At 38.5% G+C, this 15,665-nt stretch overlaps 1 pseudogene; it reads left to right on the top strand.

The window, feature by feature from the left end:
• The window catches only part of LOC138167963 (zinc finger protein 850-like), a 58,502-nt pseudogene extending 48,712 nt beyond the window's left edge, over positions 1-9,790 (top strand).
• The last annotated feature ends 5,875 nt before the right edge of the window (positions 9,791-15,665 follow it).

Below are 15,665 nucleotides of genomic sequence, written 5' to 3'. Positions count from 1 at the left end.
ATATGAAATGCTTTATAACCCTTAAAGTGTTATCTACATATCACATAGTTGGATGGACTGGTGTTGGGAGGGCTTTCTTAGTGTTAACCATCCCTTCCTTAAAAAGTTCTTACTAGATGGAAAACTCCTCACTGAGTGAACATGGGGTACACATTTGGGCCCAGGCAGGAACACCATTCTTTTCCTTTCCCTAGGACAGTGTATATCACCCACAGCATTTACCTTGCTTCACCCATTGTCCCCTAACTGTTGAAGCCCTTGCCTTACTCACCTAATATCACTCCCCACTGTCTTCATGAACTCCATTTCCTTAAGCCTTCTAGCTCATCCTCAATTCCTCTGCTTAGCTTTGGTCAGTCCTCTCCCTACTTCATTACCCTTCTGACCTAACCTCTACTTCTCCCTTTTGTCCTTTATCTAGGACTGTTTTTTTTTTAAAGGAATCGGGGTTAAGTAACTTGCTCAAGGTTACTTCTGGGTGTGGTGCTAAGTATCTGAGCCCGGATTTGATCCCCAGGTCATTCCGACACTGGAGCCGGTGCTTTTACTCGCTGAGCCACCTGGCCGCCCCTAAGCAATTGGGGTTAAGTAACTTGCTCAAGGTTACACAGCCAGGTGTTTCTGGGTGGGTGCTAAGTATCTGAGCCCGGGATTGGAGCCCTAGGTCATCCTGACACTGGAGCCGGTGCTCTTACCCGCTGTGCTACCTGGCCACTCCAGTCTAGGACTGTTTTGATTACTTCTCAAAGCCCTTACTCCTCTTAGACATTAATTTCTATGATTACATTTTTACGCTTATAATTTCCTTTTAGCATAGCTAAAAGGTAACTTTTTTTATTTGTTGTTTCAGATTCTGAGTTAAAGACTGAGAACAAGATATCCTATCAAGAAGAGGATATGTCAGAAGATATAGGATTACATGAAAGGATATCAGAAATACTTCTAAGGGTCATTCCTCAGAAATTTGGTTTTGGAGAAACTTGTGAATCAGAAAAAAAATTAGTGAGTCATCAGGGAAACTCTGAAGAGTTGATTTTTAGGGAACCTGTTTCCCTGGAGAAACATTTCAAGCCAGTAACTGTGACCCATAAGCAAAATCCCATGGAGGAAAGGAGCCTGGAATATAAGGAATTTTGGAGAGACTCCATTATGAATTCAGACCTTGATATACATCAAGGCAATATTGTAGGAGACCAATCCCATAAATGTAATATCTGTGCCCAAAACTTTGAATACATTTCTGACCTTACTCAGCACCAGAGAATTCACACTAGGGAGAAACCTTATAGGTGTGATGAATGTGGAAAAAGCTTTAGAAAAAGCTCACAACTTATTCAGCATCATAGGATCCATACTGGAGAGAAGCCCTATAGTTGTGAGGAATGTGGCAAAGCCTTTAGTCAGAGCTCTCAACTTATTCGACATCAGAGAACTCATACTGGAGAAAAACCATATAAATGTAGTGAATGTTGGAAAGACTTTAGTCAGAGAGCAAACCTTATTCAACATCAGAGCATTCACACTGGTGAGAAACCTTATGAATGTGATGAATGTAGTAAAGCCTTCAGTTTGAACTCACAACTTATTCGACATCAACGAACTCACACTGGAGAGAAACCCCACAAATGTAATGAATGTGGGAAAGCCTTCAGCCAGAGAGGAAATCTTATTCAGCATCAGATAACTCATACTGGAGAGAAACCCCATGAATGTAATGAATGTGGAAAAGGCTTCAGTCAGAGAGCGAACCTTATTCAACATCAGAGAACTCATAGTGGAGAGAAACCCTATGAATGTAATATATGTGGGAAAGGTTTTAGTTGGAGTTCGCGACTAATTCGACATCAGAGGACCCATACTGGAGAAAAACCCTTTGGGTGTGAGGAATGTGGTAAAGCTTTCAGTGTGAACTCAGAACTTATGTTACATCAGAGAAGTCATACTGGAGAAAATCCTTATAAATGTAATGAATGTGGGAAGGATTTCAGTAGGAGTTCAAATCTTATTCAACATCAAAGAATTCACACTGGAGAGAAACCTTTTATGTGTAATGAATGTGGTAAAGCCTTTAGTCAAAGAGCAAACCTTCTTAAACATCAGATAATTCACTCTGGAGAAAATTAACATAAGTGTAATGAATGGACAAAAGGTTTTTATAAAGAATATTTTTTGGATGTTGATAGTCAGCTTAGGTCATGAGAATAGCTGTTTCTCAGAAATCAGTTTAAACATCGATGTCTCAGAATTCATTGGAGAAAAACCCTGTTATGTGTCAGAAATGTGAAAACTCGTCAGAGCTCATAACTAAACTTCAGGAAATTCACACGAAAAGGAACATATTACTGTATTGACTAGAAATATGTTCAGATAGAATCCACATTTTAACATCAGAAATTTTGTATAAGAGAGATTTTTCTACCAATATGGGAGAATCTTGGTGTCATTGCAGCCTTTATTTAGGAATAGAGTATTCACACTGTAAAGTGATTTAGTCAGTGAAGAAGGCTGCAGACAGATTCAGTGAATTTGTCCAAAATCATAAGATCCTTTAGAGCAAGGCTATTTGGAGTTCTAGAGGTTATTGGAACCAGATTAGAAAAGCATTGTTAATCTGAGTTATCTAATAGAATTTGGAAATATCTTTGAAAATTGTTTTTGTTAAGGTGAGTATAAGGGTTTGAGGATACATTGGGACAGAGGTAGCTTTAGGTCTGGACGTAGAGAAGTAGGAGTACAAATAACCTTGGCTGCTGAAATGTGAAGTCTAGGGTCTTTGCCATTTGAAGTATGTGGCTCCCAGGGAGCAAGGTGAGAATTAAACTGTACCTAGTATCAGGGAAGACTGTCACATTGACCTTAATTATCCATAGTGAAAAACAAGATGAAAAAGGAAACTCATGAAAAAATTGGGTTTGACTGTAGCAGCAATATTAATTGCAATAATCTATGTGAATTGTTTATTATGTGTGCTTATTTACTAAGCATTACAGTAACAGTTATGTATAATATTAAACTTCAGATTAACATTGGTATAGAATAGATTGTATTTGAGAACACAACTGTGAATGTTGATCATAGGTGAACTTTTGTTGCTTGTGTAATCTTGCAACTTAAAACTATTAGAGGAAGCAAAAAATAGCTCACATTTATATAGCATTTTAAGATTTACAAAGTGCTTTCCTCACAACAACATTATAGGATTGTTTATGGACTGTATGGGATTTTTCCTTGTAAAACAGATCATCAAAGCCTACTTGTCATGAGCTATCTCTGAAGATATAGAATGAGATTTTTGATAATAATAGTAACAACTAACATTTTTTTAGTCTTTGGGGGTTTACAAGATACTTTTCTCCACAATTACCTGGTGAGGTAGGTAGTGAAAGTATTATTCTCAATGTATAGATGAAGAAACTGAAGCCCAGAGAGGTGAAGTAATAATAGTGATAACTGATATTTACAGGGTGCTTTAAAATTTGCAAAACAGTTTATCCAGATTATCATATTTGAGCTTCATTATAATCAGGTAAATTACTTTGATCATTTTTATTCCCATTTTACAGATAGGAAACCAAGGCTCTGAGCAGTTAAGTGATTTGCCTATGGTCACATATCTAGTTAGGGCTGGAATTTGAATTGGGTCTTCTGACTCCAGAGCAAGTGTTCTTTTCAACACATTGCACTAAGGAACATTTTTAAAAAATTTATTTTCAAACAGACATTTACATTCTCTTTTCCATTGCCTTCCCCTCTCTTCTTCCCCTTGAAAAAGCAAGAAAAACAATCTCCTATTACGAACTTGTAGAGCCAAGCAAAACAAATTTCCATGTTAGCCATATCCAGAAAGAAAAGAAAATAAACTTCAATCTGCTCTCAGAATCCATCAATTTCTATCTGGAGATGGATAGCATGTTTTATCATGAGTCCTTTGGGAGTGTGGTTGATTGTTTTCTTGATCAGAGTTCCCAAATCTTTGAAAGTTGTTTTTCTTTACAGTGTTGTTACTGTATAAATTATTTTGGCTCTGCTTACCTTATAATGTGTTAGTTTATACAAATCTCTTCAGGTTTCTCTGTACCTAACGCTGTCATTATTTCTTATAGCACGGTAGTATTCCAGCACATATACTATAACTTGTTCAAGCATTTCTTTGCCACCACAGAAAGAGTGCTATAAATATTTTTGCACATACAGGTCCTTTTCCCCTTTCTTTGATTTTTTTTTGGCTGGGGGAGGTATAGACGTAATAGTATCATTAAGTTAAAGGGTTTGCGCAGTTTAGATTTTGGGGCACATTTCCAAATTACTTTACAGAATGGCTAGACTAGTTCATAATTCTACCAACAGTGCATTAGTATTTCTGTTTTCCTAGCCACTTCAAGCATTTGTCTTTTTGTTGTTAGCTTTGTAGATGTAATAGGTATGATGTGGAACCCTCAGAGATGTTTTAATTTGCATTTCTCTAGTAGTCATTTAAAATTGTGTGTGTGTGTGTGTGTGTGTGTGTGTGTGGCTATTGATAGTTTAAATGTCTTCCTCTGAAAACTTCTTGTTCATATCCTTTGAGCATTTATCATTTGAGGAATGGTTCTTATTCCCTAAGGAGCATTCTTGGAATGGTGCACTTGAATGGGGTCTTGACTTTGTTCTATTTTTTTCAGTTGCATTCTGGGCTCTTATTGGAAGAGAAACAGAATGTTTTACTGTCTCAGTTTGCTTCAGAGCCAATAATGGCTGTCCATAAATAGCAGAGAGAGAGTTTAAGAGTTCTTCACCTGATAGCCCTCACTGTTCTACCCACACACATTTTCACACACTTGCTCGGTCTGGGCAGAGTTTATTGATGAGGATGGGGATGCTGTGCATGGGCTGTTAGAGGTATGGAATGGTGAGATGTACAGGAGGGAACTGACACTTTTTGTTGATTTTACCTTTGTAACATCTCATGCTCCCTTTTATCCTCTGGCACTGCCATTACCTCAGTAAAGGCCCTGATCACTTCATGCCTCAGTTATTGCAACAGCTTGCAGGTTGATCTCCTTGCTTCAGGTCTCTCCTCACTTCAGTCCATCCTCCACTCAGCTGCCAGTAAGCTTTCTAAAGTATGAGGTTGACCATGTCACCCTCAATTTAGTAAACTCCAGGAGTTCCTGTCACCTCCACGATGAAATATAAAATTTTCTCGTGTTAAAAGCTCTTTATAACCTAGTGCCTTCCTGCTTTTACAGTCTTTTTACACCATATCCCAGTGTACTCTGTAATAGTGACACTCTCCCTCCTTATTCTTTGTATAAGATACTTTATCTCCTGACTATAGCCATTTTCACTAGTTGTCTGTCATACCTGAAATTCTTTCCATCTTCCTCTCTGCTTCTAGACTTCTTTGCCTTCAAGTCCCAGCTCAAATTTTACTTTCTATAGGAAGTCTTTCATAATCCCATTTAATGTTGGTGCTTGGGGTAGCTAGATGGCATAGCGAGTAGAGCACCGACCCTGTAGTCAGGAGGACCTGAGTTCAAATGCAGCCTCAGCCACTTAACACGTATTAACTGTGTGACCTTGGGTAAGTCACTTAACCCCAATTGCCCTGCTTTCCCCCTTCCTAAAGTTGCTGCTTTTCCTCTGTTGATTATCTCTAATTTATCCTACATATGTCTTGTTTGTATATAATTGTGTGTTGTCTACCCCATTAGACTGTGAGCAGCTTGAGTAGGGAGTGTCTTTTACCTTTACATCCCCAGCACTTAGTATGGTGTTTGGCACATATAATAGTGCTTAATAAGTGCTTTTTGACTACTAGGTCATTTTCAAATACTACTGTTTATGCAACATACCTCCCCCCTTCTCTGTTCCTGTCCTTGTACAAATCTTTATTATCACCCATCTGGATTAATGCAATAGTTTCCTAATGTGACTTACCCTCTCCAATCCAACCTTGATGCCATTGCCAACATCCCTTTTAAGTACAGATCTGATTATGTCACTTCCCTAATCAAAAATCTTCAGTGACTATCTTTAGCATATTGACAAAAATTCAGACTCTTTACCTTGGACACTATTTACTGCTCTCCCGTGTCTTCCCTGTTCCCCCTCCCCATGCTTTTCCTTATACTTTGAAATCTTTCTTCTTTTCATCCATCCTTTAAAGCCCATTTTAAATGGCACCTCCAGGAGACCTTTTCTAATGTGGTCCCACCCAAATTTCATATATTTTGCTTGCCCCAGTGGACCACTGTCATATTGAATTCAGAGGTCACTAACAGGAAGGAGGTTTCTTGAATTTGATGCATTTAAAAAATGAGATCAGTTTCTCTTGCCCATTTCATTTCCTTCATTTGGCAGCAAACACCTCTTTATTTTTTTTAAGCAATCGGGGCTAAGTAACTTGTTCAAGGTTACATGGCCAATTATTTCTGGGTGTGGTGCTAAGTATCTGAGCCCGGATTTGATCCCCAGGTCATACCGACATTGGAGCTGGTGCCCTTTACTTGCTGAGCCACTTGGCTGCCCCTAAGCAATTGGGGTTAAGTAACTTGCTCAAGGTTACACAGCCAGGTGTTTCTGGGTGGGTGCTAAGTGTCTGAGCCCAGGATTCGATCCCCAGGTCATCCCGACACTGGAGCCAGTGCTCTTACTCACTGTGCTACCTGGCTGCCCCAAACACCTCTTTAAATGGACCCTTTCTCTTTATTAGATGGGGGCGGGGGAAGAAAACCTATCCACATGACTTAAGTGTCTAAAGGAAATTAATTAAAGGATATTCTTTATGGGTATGTGGGATACTCAGCCACCAAATCTGTGTCCACATTGGAGCATATGGCAACTCCAAAAATAACTTCCCAGTTTTCCCTTTTTGTATAAGAAAAAGTTTCATCTCTGATGTGTCAGAAATGCTCCCTTTGTAGAAAAAGTGGAATTCCTGGGTGATCATTAGTGGAACAAGGTCATTTGCTATTTCCTCCCAGATCCAGGTTTTGGAATCTTTGAATGCAGTAATTGTTTGAAGGAGAATGAGGATGTGAAAGTGGAAGGTTCTCTGATTTGTTCAAGGAATTTGGGGCATCTAGGTGGCACAGTGGATAGAGAGCTGGGCCTGGAGTCAGAAAGACTTAATGAGTTCAAATATGGTTTCAGATATTAGCTGTGTGACCCTGGGCAAGTCACTTAGCCCTGTGTGTCTCAGTTTCCTCATCTGAAAAAGGAGCTGGAGAAGGAATTAGCAAACTACTCCATTATGTTTGCCAAGGAAACCCCAAATGAGGTCGTGGAAGGAAAGCTATGGCAATAGCTTTACTAAAAGCAAAAACATCACTTTGTTGACATAATTCCATATATTCAAAGCTATGGTTTTTCTAGTAGCAATGTATAGCTGTGAGATTTGAATTATAAGTAAATATGAGAATCAGAGAATCTATGCTTTTAAATTGTGGTGCTGGAGAAGACTTGAGAGTCTTTGGAAGCAAGGAGATCAAAGAAGTCAATACTTAAACTAATTCAGACTGTTCACTGGAAAGTCAAATGCTGAACCTGAAGCTTAAATACTTTGGCCACATAATAAGAAGACAGGACTCATTGGAAAATAACTCATCCTGGAAGAGATTGAAGGCAAAAGGAAAAGGGGATGACAGGATAAAATGGATTGATAGTGTCATGGAAGCAATGAACATGAGTTTGGATAGACTTTGGGAGATATTTGAGGATAGAAGGGCCTGGCATGCTATGGTCCATAGTGTCATGAAGAGTTGGACATGACTGACCAATGACAACCACTTGACACATAAGAGGTTAGATAAGCTTTGATTGAAGCCACTATGGGATGGTCTCGACACAAATACTTTGTTGAGTTATTAAGAAAAGATGAGAAAACCTTTGTTAGTTTTAGTGGAGAAAGCAAAAAGCACAAGATAACAGAAGTTACCTATAATTAATTACCTGGTAAGTATCAGGTAATGGCCTTATGTTAGTCTCTTAAGTGAGGGATCAAAGTCTCTAGAGGACCATGCGATTGTTTTTCCCCCCTTGAGAGTCTACATGTAATATGCTGACTCAGAATTCATAATGAGAAGGAGAATAAACTTAATGTAGCCAAAGATCTTAATGAAGGGATAAAGACCTACTTATTAAATAGGGCTATGTTTATGTGTGTGAACATGAATGAATGTGTTCTGTACTGAACAGTATATTATTCTTGTAGAAAAGATGGCAAGATACAGAATAGGTGGGAATATAGTTAAATGGATTCAATACCATCTGCTTAGCTAGACTCGGGGTAGGTGGAACTTGTCTAATGATTCAGTGTCTCCAGTAGATTTCCCTAGGGATCTACATTTTCCTCTGTGATTGACGTTTTTATCAGTGACTTTTTAAAAGCACAAATGGCATACTCCTCAGGTTTGAAGATAACACAAAGGTGGGAGAGATACATACTGGTTGACAGTCAAGATTCAAAAGGATCTTCATAGGCAAGAGTATTGGACTGAATCTAATAAGATGAAATTCAATGGGGATAAATGTAAAATTTTTTCTTGTACCAAAAAAATAATCCTCGTAAGTGTAACATGGAGAATGTACAATTAGACAACAGTTATGAAAAAGATCTCAGGGTCTTAATGAGCCACAAGTTCAATAACAGACTTTGTATGGTGCTTCAAGTTTTGCGAAGTGGTTTATGTATCATCTTGTTTGTACTTCATAACAGTCCTGTGAGGTGGGTATGACAAGTATCATTCTCATTTTTCAGGTGACATTGAGGATCAGACTTGTCTGGGATCATACAGTCAATAAATGTCATAGATTAGAAAACTAGACCTTCCTGAGCCCAAATCCAGAACTCCATAAGAACATGCTGCTCTAAATACTGATGTGTTTCACTTCCTAAGTATACCAGTTTATCAGCTGTTGGACATAGATCATGCATTTAGAATACCACCAGTTAATGTTTATAGATAGTTCAAAGTTGTATCACTTGCTACCTTTTCTAATGTTTCACCATCACCATTGCATTCATGGAAAAGGGGCACATATGACAAGGCCATTTTCTTGTTTTTCTTTGTTTTATGGATTGCCATGGCAAAGAGTTCATCATGTATTGGCTAGCCTATTGGTGATGATTTCTTCCATATTAAACTATACATAGTCTCTCCATATTGGTCTACCAAGTGCTCAAACACACCCAGGGTCACCTCCATTCAAGAATGAGACATCAGAGTAGGATTTTTATGGAGTCAGCACTAATGTCTTAACCCCAAAAAGTCAGTATAATCTTGGGCTGCATGAAGGGAAGTATGCCATATAAAATATCGAGGTGCTGGTGCCATTACCCTTCTTCCTTTGTCATACTGTTCTAGGTACCATGGTTTAAGAGGATATTGATATGCTGAAGACTTTCTGGAGGAGGGCAATCTGTGTGGTTTCCTATTAGGACTCCATGTCTTATTAGGAGAACCAGGAGTGGGCTATGTGCCCCAAATCCAGAGAGGATAGAATATTCAGGAGAAGGTAGTTAACAATGTTAAGTGAAGTACATGGGTCAAGAAGGATGAGAATGAAGAGGCTTCAAAGTATCTTTTTCTTTAAAATGTATTCTTTATCTCTGTAAGAAAATAGCAATCTTTAAAAATTCTGAGTTCTAAAATCTGTCCCTACTTCAAGCCTACCCCCCCCACTTCCATGAGAAGTCAAGCAATAGGATATCAATTTGACATGTCAAATCATGCAAAACATATTTCTGTATTAGCCGTGTTGCAAATAAAGTGAGAAAATTGTACTTCAATTTGCATGCAGAAATAGAAGCCTTCCCAGGTTTTTCTGAAACCACCCCTCTTGTCATTCTTGGAGCACAATAGTATTCCATCACAATCATATACCACAGCTTGTTCATCCATTTCCCAGTTGATGGGGATTCCCTCAATGTCCAATTCTTTGCCACTACAAAAAGAGCTGCTCTAAATATTTTTGTACACGCAGACCCTTATCCTTTGATCTCTTTGGGATACAGACCTAGAATTGTGATTGCTGGGTCAAAGAGTATGCAGTTTTATGCCCTTTGGGCATAATTCCAAATTGTTCTCCAGAATGGTTAGACCAGTTCCCAAAAAGGTAGCTATTTTCCAACATCCACTCCAGCGCTTGTCATTTCTCATATGGATGAGGTGGTGTCTCAGAGTTGTTTTCATTTGAATTTCTCTGATCAGTAGTGATTTGGATAATTTTTACGTGACTACAGATAATTTTTTTTTTCTGAAAACTTGCCTGTTCATATCCTTTGACCACTTATCAAATGGGAATGGTTCTCCTTTTTATAAATTTGACTCAGTTCCATACATAGTTGAGAAATGAGGCATTTGTCACAGAAACTTGCTGTAAAAATCTTTTATATTACTTCATTGTCAATGGCACCTCCCCCCGCCCAATGTAATTTCTCTGCTTATTCTTTTAATTAGGTCTATTTTTGCTTAATGTTTTTACTTTAACTTTTACTTTACTGGGCCTCTATTTTAACTCTGCATTGTCTTTCTGTTTCAAGTGTGTCTCATGTAAACAATATCTTGTTGGATTGTGCTTTCCAATCCATTCTGCTGTCCACTTCAGTTTTATTGGTGAGTTAATACCATTCACATACATAGTTATGGTTACTGTATTTCCTTCTATCCTATTTTCTTCTGTTTATCCTTCTCTCTCTTCACCCTGTCCCTCCTCAAAAGTCTCTCTTACTTCTGATCACTACCTCCCTTAATTTGGCTTCCTTTTAGTCACCCCTTTTCTCTTATCCCCTTCCTCTCCTAGTTCTCTGCTGGGTAAAATAGATTTCTATACTCAGCTGAATATATATATTCCCTCTTTGAACCAATTATGTTGAGGGTGAAGTTCAAGTATGGACTGCTGTCCCCATTTCCCCTTCCATTGTAAAAGCTCTTTGCCTGTCTATTTTATGTGAGATAATTTCCCCTATTCTCCCTTTCTCCCAGTATCTCTCTCACTCCCCCCTCCTTTATTTTTTACATCATCCCAAAATAATTGACTCATACCTTTGCCCTCTGTCTATATATACTCTTTCTAACAGCCATAATGCTAAAGTTTCTAGGAGTCACATGTACAGACAGTTCTTACTTTATGTAAATTTGCATTAGGCAAATTTGACTTTACATAAAGAATTCTGAAAGAAATCCACATTCCAAAAAACCTATGTTAACTTTATAGTACTGTGCTTTCTCTACTACTGCCCCTCAACTCAGTACTCCATAGCCTCCCCCTCCCCCAACACCAATACCAGCACTAACACCACCACCAACAACCACCTAAAAGAGAAAACCCTCCAAGTGAATGCAGAACTGATGAGTGGAGAGCCTGCTACTGCTGCACTGTGGGTTTTTTCTTGAGACCTCCAGCACTGAGAAAGGGGACCTTGCCCTACTCTGCCTACCCATCTGCCAGGGGCCACTTGATGCCAGCATCAAGTGTGATCAAAGATGTGAGAAAGATAAACTGGGCCAGGCGGGCAGTTCAGGATAGAACTCCATTTATATATACTCTCAATTAGATTTTTATAGAGCAAAGAGACAAAGAAGGTAACTATGGGTCACTAAATTTTCTATTACTGCTTTGTTCAATTCCATGATGTCAGGCATGAAGGCTATCATGTCCTTGACACATGTATAGTAGCCAAATATATTAACAATCTTGTGGTGAGCTAACACCTTCTGACTAATATCCCAGAACAGGGTAGAGCCCTAGATCTCAGGCTATCAGGCAAGTTCTCTTATGCTGCCATATCACTAGGAAAACCTGGAGCTGGCTTCAAGGAACTACCTGAATCCTGGATCAGATGTTTTGGCTCCCTGCATCTCCCCCCTTTTTCGAAAATAGTTTAACGGCATGTACGTCAGTGCCTAAAGCCTTGACATTACGGGACATCATTTGTATGTCCAAATTCATGGTCCAAATATACAAAAGGTTAATATAATGATTAATATAGGAAGCAAGTGCATACTCAGAGCCAATATGTTCTGAAATGGAGGGATTTTCTTTAATGTGTCAAGAACTGTCTTTGCTACTCCTTCCTTCTGGGTCAATCCCAGGGATCTCACTACGTTCACCTATCATTGATATCTGATGGAAAGCCTCCATTTCCGTGGTGATATTGGAACCGTGCCACGCTCCCATTAAGCGGGCTCTAATCCTGTCCCATGTAATGTTGGTCTGGGAGAGATTATATAACTGGGGGTGACACAAATATATGTATATCTGTAGTCACATCGTAGACATAACTGAGTCTTAAGTGTCTCTACCTCATCTCCTATATATAATGTAGACTGTTCTAATAAATCAGTTTTTGTGTGGGTGTCCTGATTTTTTTTTCCTGTTATCTGAAATGCTGTGGACAAGTTTTTTGCAAGTTCCTCAGCATGCTGAGCAGTATGAATTGTGGATTGTAAAGACACAGCCGAAAGTGTAGCAGTGGTAACTAAAGTAACTAAGCATATGATCCCTAATAATAACAGCCCTATGAAACGCTTTTTTTCCTGTAAAGTTTTACTGATTAAACTTAAGCTATGCTGTCCTGCAGATTGGTACCAAGCATGAGATAAATTAGTGGGAAAGACAGCAAAAGACGGTTCTACTATTATTACATACTCTAGTAATACATTGTGTGAGATTACAATTTTTACAAGTAACATTCCAAAATGAATTCTGACCTTTAAGAGATATTCATACATTTCCAAGTACTATTGGAGCAGTCAGTATAAATAGAAGCGGTTAGAAATGCTTGGGGTGTTTTTAAATGTGCCACAACTATAGATTTGCTGCCTTCTAAAAACAGACAACCTTCAATTATTCCCATGAAGGCAGTGTGGTTGATGATTTCTAGAACAGCAAAAGTTCTCCAAAGTCCTGGAAATTCTCAACCATCAAGTGTCTGTATTAAGTCCTCTGGAAAAGCTCCGATAAAAGCATCACTAGGTATTTCGTTTTTTTCCTGTATCCCCCCAATTCAACAATGTAGAACAAGAAGGACAGTTTACAGTAATGTTCTCTGGCCTTTCTAAATGACATTTATCCCAAGGTGGAAAGTGAGGCCATTTCCTCCTGTTATTTTGACAGGGAGGGACAGAAGGCTATTGTACGAAATTGGATGTGGTGGTGCATTTAACGGTCAATTTCTTTACTTGCCAGTACACTCTGGATCCTTCCAAGTATCATGAACCCACATTTCTTTAGCTACAAGCTTAATACATGGTGCCGGGCAACGTTCATGATTTCAGAAACAGACGTGTGTGGCAAGTGCAGAGAAATTATACCTTTGAGAATAATTCATTGGAAACAGGTATGCCTGTCCCCCCCAAAACTGGGTGTTGTTAGTATATATTTCTCCTATCTTATCTGCCCAAAGTAATCTTGAGCCAGGGAGGGAAAGGAAAGTACAGGACTGGGCTCCCTCCACCCATAGTCAGTGAAAGTGTGGCCAAAGCAGCCATAAGGGTCCCCACAGGCTTGGATCAAGACTTTCTGGAACACTGTTTATTCTGGGTTCTCTGCTTCCTTCTTTTTGTCTGTCGTCCTCTTCTTATTTTGCGACCCTGTAGTCTCAGCCTCCCCATCTTGTCCGCCAAGAAACTCACATCTGTCTACTTTCTTGTCTGGTATCCACACAGGTTTTTCAGCTTCTGGAAAGACACAAGCAAATCCTCGCCCCCAAGTTAACAGTGGGTCAGGACCACTCCATTTATGAGTTAAGGGGCCTTCCACATTACCTGTGCTTTAATGTTATCTTTACTTACTGCTGGGGTTCATCCATCTTTAATGTCAAAAATTTATAGTATATGACGCTAAATCTGTATTCCTTCTTGAATAGCCTTTGCCCACATACTCTCCTCCTTTTTGTTTATCTAAAAATGTTTTTATGTCCCTATTTCGTCGTTCGACTATGGCTTGTCCTGTAGGATTGTATGGGATACCTGTAGTGTGTTTAATGGAAAAAATGCTGCAAAAGCTTGACTAGTATAACTGGGAGCATTATCAGTTCTTATTTCTTTAGGGGTACCTAAGAGTGAAAAACAATGGAACAAATGGTCAATAATGTGATGTGTTGCTTCTCCTGACTGACTGTAGCTACAGTATATGAAGAGAAAGTGTCTACTCTTACATGAATATATTGTAGGTTTTTGAAGGCAGGATAATGAGTAATATCCATTTGCCAAAGATTATTGGGGTGTAAGCCTCTAGGATTAATGGCTGCGGAAGAGGGGGTAGGTATGTGTGGAAGGCATTTTGTGCATTACTTAACTATTTGTTGGGCTTGTTCACAAGTAATATGAAATTGTTTAACTAACATTTTTGCACCTTGATGAAATAGGTCATGTGCTTTTTTTGGCTGAGTGAAGAGATAAAGGAAGAAGTGTCAGATAAGTTTGTATGGTCAACTTATCAGCTATAGCATTCCGTTGTTGAATGGGCCCAGGGAGAGATTTGTGAGTCAACATGAGAGATATAAAAAGAGTGTTTCCTATTTCTTACCACCAGTTGCAACTGAAAAAAATAATTGATATAGCTCTTGATTATTGGAATACCTGATATTTGCTGTCTCAATGTTCTTTACAGTATTAAAACTATTTGCTATCAGTAAAAACATTAAGGGGTTGAGGTTGTTCTTTTAAAAGACATATAATAATGAACATTTCATTCTTTTGGGTAGATGAAAAAGGAGTAGAAATAACTTTTAGTCTTAGGGGGAATGAAGCCACCTGTTTGTCTATAGCATCAGTAAAAGTGTTATCTGCTTGTAAAAGAGGAAAGGAAGATGTTATTTGGGGAATGACCCATTGTTGATTGGAAACGAATTGTAAAATAGGGTATTCATTTGTATTATCTAAAGGTCCCTGATACAGGGTTAAAAAAATTTGCCAAAAGGTATCTTCTTTGATTAGCATTTCTATTTGAGCTTTAGTATAAGGTTGATGAATATGGACAGGGGGAGAGCCTAAAATGGTGATTACACATTGTATAGCTTTATACATTAACATAGCTACTAGTTGAGGATAGATGACTATAGTCTTTTGGTGTTGATATGAAAGATAAACCCATTCTAAAATATTTTGTTGTTGATGTATGGCCCCCAAAGGGGGTGCCTAATATAGTAATTTCTACAGAGATAGTAGTGTCTATTCAAGAAACTTGGCACTGCTGAAAGGCATTTTCAATAATTTTAAATTGTTTTTTCTGCCTCTTTTGTTAGGGTTCAAGGGGAATGGAGGCTGGGTCTCCCCTTAGAGTATCAAATAAGTGTGTTAGTTGGTATGTTACAACCTTAAGATATGGATGTATCCAATTTATATCTCCTAATAATTTTTGAAAGTCACTTAAAGTTTTTAAGTTTTCTCTTCTAATTTGCATTTTCTGAGGCTCAATAATGTTATCTCTCATTTTATGTCCTAATAATTGTATGGAGGTCACGAGCTGAGTTTTATCAGGGGCTATGACTAGCCCATATTGAGATAGACTAACCTGAGTGGCTTGGAGTATTTGTTTTAAAATTACTTTTGAGAGGTGTGTGTGCACACAAAATGTCATCCATGTAATGGATGAGATATGCGTGGGGATATTGGTCTCTTATAGGTTGTAATGCCTGAGCAATGAATTTTTGGCACATGGTAGGACTATTTTTCATC

This window comes from Petaurus breviceps, unplaced genomic scaffold (assembly GCF_028583685.1).
Source record: "Petaurus breviceps papuanus isolate PSGF00001 unplaced genomic scaffold, PetGlider_PUasm1.0 339, whole genome shotgun sequence".
NCBI classification, from domain to species: domain Eukaryota; kingdom Metazoa; phylum Chordata; class Mammalia; order Diprotodontia; family Petauridae; genus Petaurus; species Petaurus breviceps.
Note: the sequence above shows the minus strand (reverse complement) of the source record. Positions and strands in the feature narration are given on the sequence as shown.